The following is a 3,265-nucleotide window of genomic DNA, read 5'->3' on the forward strand; positions in this document are numbered from 1 at the left end:
TACCTCAGGTGATCCGCAGGCCTTGGCCTCCCAAAGTGCTGAGATTACAGGCGTGAGCCACCGCGCCAGGCCCCCAGATACCAGTTCTTGTTCTCCAGTATTATTTTGTTGACTTTTACCTCAAGCAATTCAAATGTTTTCAAACCCCAAATCACCCAGACACAATAAATGAGGTCTCTTTTCTTATCCATAGTGTCGATATGAAAGTTTATTTTGAGGATTTTTTTTTTCTTTTTTTTGAGACGGAGTCTATCTCTGTGGCCAGGCTGGACTGCAGTGGCGCGATCTTGGCTCACTGCAACCTCCACCTCCCGGGTTCCAGCGATTCTCCTGCCTCAGCCTCCCGAGTAGCTGGGAGTACAGGCACATGCCACCACGCCCGGTTAATTTTTGTATATTTATTTATTTATTATTTTTGGGACGGAGTCTCGCCCTGTCGCCAGGCTGGAGTGCCATTGGAGTGCAATGGCACAATCTTGGCTCACTGTAATCTCCACCTCCTGGGTTCAAGCAATTCCCCTGCCTCATCCTCCCGTGTAACTGGGACTACAGGCCCGCGCCACCACCCCCAGCCAATTTTTTGTATTTTAGTAGAGACAGGGTTTCACCATGTTGGCCAGGATGGTCTCCATCTCCTGACCTCGTGATCTGCCCGCCAGGGCTTCCCAAAGTGTTGGGATTACAGGTGTGAGTCACGGCGCCCGGCCTATTTTGAGTTTTGAGTGGAGGATTAGACGGTCTTCTTCCTTCCCGAACTTGATTATGGGCTCCCTTTAGCCTTTTTCTTTGTTTTCTGTTTTTTTTTTTTTTCCTTTTCTTGAGTTTTGTTTGTTTTGTTTTGTTTTTTCCTTTTCCCGAGACGCAGTCTCAAGAGGTCCTGAGAACATGTACCCTACTCTCTGTTTTAAGGATTAAAGTAAGTGTCGAGTTACATTGAATCTTTTTTGCCTCTTCCATTTGGCTAGGTTAATTCCAGACCTTACACAAACATGTGCAGCTCTTATAAAATATAGGTGAAGACAAACATTTTTCTAACCGTTCGTCTTCGTGGGCTGTCACAGGAGAACTAAGTGCATGAAAAAGCTTTCACAACATTGAAGGAAATTTTAAAAATCTGGTTGAAACACAATTAAAAATCCACAAGAGGGAGATGCTTGCTAAACCGTCAGAAAACAATTCCCTCGAGGCACCTGAGAGAGGAGCCTTAGGAACAGCCACTGGGTCAGCCACGGGATTGAGGGTGGGAGGGAGCAGGAGTATATAGAGATGGGGGGCTTGGTGGAGGAGTACAGTTGAAGGGAAAAGCGGGATGGGTTTCGTGCCTCTGGCAGCGAAGCGTGTACTCGGTCTAAGATCTTGGGCAGAAGGTAAGAGCGTGTTGCCAAAGGAGAGCTGAGTGCTCCCGATGTATCTCCTGGTAGTCCCAGAAGAAATGGGGGTGGGTTGCTTTGAAGGCACTTCCGCTTAGCAACTCCACGCGGTTGCTAAGGAGGGGGAAGCCGTGGGGATAACCCGGAAGTGATGGTGTCAGTTTATCGTTGCTTGCACAAGGTTTGTCCTATTAGGTGCGCCAGGGTACTCTGCGGCTCCGGGACGAGGGCGGGGCCACGCTAGTGGTTCCGGTTCGGCTCCAGCCGCCCCTCGGCTCCTAGCCTTCCCCCTCCCCTCCGCCTTCTCCCCTCCCTCCCGCTCCTGGGAAAGAGAGAAACCACCGCTGCGGGTGGGTAGAGAAGCACTCGGCGCCTCAGGGAGGGGACCGGGCCCGCCTGATTTGCGCCTTGCAGCACTGCTGGATCAGGTACCTGCGCCGGCTTCGACGGGGTTCTGTAGGCTGAAGTCTGAGCGTGTGTGTGTGTCTGAGGGGGTTGGTGGGGGGCCCTTTCCTGGGTGTGGGTGGGGGACGCCGGGATCCCGGGTGGGGCGCAGTCTGGCGTTTGTGTCTGTGGAGGGTTGCGGGGGCGGAATGGAGGGGCTGAGGGACACAGCGGGTGGAGAGTTTCGGTTAGCGGGGTAGAGGTAGGCGGAGGAGGCGCCCCTTCCGAGAAAGCCGACTTCGGCCGTTGTGGACCGGGAGTTTGCCACCTGGAGGGCTTACTCTGAAAGGGGGAGCATCCTCTGGGAGCTAAAAGGAGGGCACAGATCTTGTCAGGGTGGCTGGGGCAATCCCGTGGTTCCATTGCCCTCTTTCCCTACCCACCCCGCTGGGACAGAGCTGGACTTCCAGGGTTGTGTGGGTTCTGAGTCGGCTGGGCACCGCGGGGAGCCGCCCTTGCGGAGCTAGGGCACAAGAGTGGGTAATGAGACCTCCCTCTACCCAACTTCCGTGCGCTTCCCCCACTTCTTCCTTTACTGTTCCCTCGCCCCCACGTCCTACAGGAGCAGTGTCCCCCAAGTGGGCAGGCATCACATTGTAAAAGAGAGTGAAACTGGGTTTGTTGCCCCTAAATTATACTTAAGATGTTTGGAAAGTGCCTGAATGATATATTCAACCAAGTCTCCCAGCTCGATATTAATTCCGGTGTAAATTACCTTAGAAAAGTTGAATTCTGAAAAGCATTTAACAATAGGCTAGTCCAGGTGTAACCTTGTGTAGTAATTGTACGTGTTTATTTTTAAAAAATGGAATGAGGAAACCATATAGATGTATTAGAGGTGTAAGTAAGACATGTTGAGGCAAGGCTTTTCCAACCTCTTTCTTACCTGCCAGTAAACCTGCCCTAATTTAAATGAAGTAGAAAGATCCTCTTCATTTTTGTTTCAATCAGTGACTGAATGCTAGATGCTGTGTAGTGATGTCTCAGAATAGATATGTGAATTTTTAGAGAGAAAATGAATATTCTGCTGTTGAGCCTGTGTCTTAATCTTTTAAGGAGATAATTGCGGTCAGGTGGAAGTATTGGCTTTCAGGCAGATAAATCTTGGGTTGAACCTAGACTATGCCAGTTGCTAGTTACTGATCTTGGGCAAGTCATGGAACCTACCAGAGCTTCCGTTTCCTCATAAGTAATATGAGTTAAAATTCTTACCTGTGTTATAAGTAACAGCCCATTTTAAACGGAACCATCTTTGAATTACAAGATAAATTATTATCATTAACCGTACACAGTCAAGGCAGCCCAGTTTTGTGAAACGAGGTTTGAGATAGGAAGGCAACTGGATAATACTTCAAAAAAAGGTATACAATAGGACTTTCAGTGTCTTCTTGAAAATGATCATAAGTAGCATGAAATTCAATTATCAGTAGTTTCTTTTTTTTTTTTTTTTT

The 3,265-nt window shown here is 49.0% G+C and overlaps 2 protein-coding genes across 3 annotated transcripts in view; both read left to right on the forward strand.

The window, feature by feature from the left end:
• Positions 1–3,265, forward strand: part of KIAA0101 (KIAA0101 ortholog) — a 126,326-nt gene that overhangs the window by 28,021 nt on the left and 95,040 nt on the right. The window lies entirely within an intron of this gene.
• The window catches only part of CSNK1G1 (casein kinase 1, gamma 1), a 247,336-nt gene continuing 245,597 nt past the window's right edge, over positions 1,527–3,265 (forward strand). For both annotated transcript variants that reach the window (XM_011940410.1, XM_011940411.1), the window contains exon 1: positions 1,527–1,798. The gene's annotated coding sequence lies outside the window, so the exon portion shown is untranslated. The remainder of the gene's footprint in view (positions 1,799–3,265) is intronic.

Source organism: Colobus angolensis, unplaced genomic scaffold (assembly GCF_000951035.1).
Source record: "Colobus angolensis palliatus isolate OR3802 unplaced genomic scaffold, Cang.pa_1.0 Scaffold19, whole genome shotgun sequence".
In the NCBI taxonomy this organism is placed as follows: domain Eukaryota; kingdom Metazoa; phylum Chordata; class Mammalia; order Primates; family Cercopithecidae; genus Colobus; species Colobus angolensis.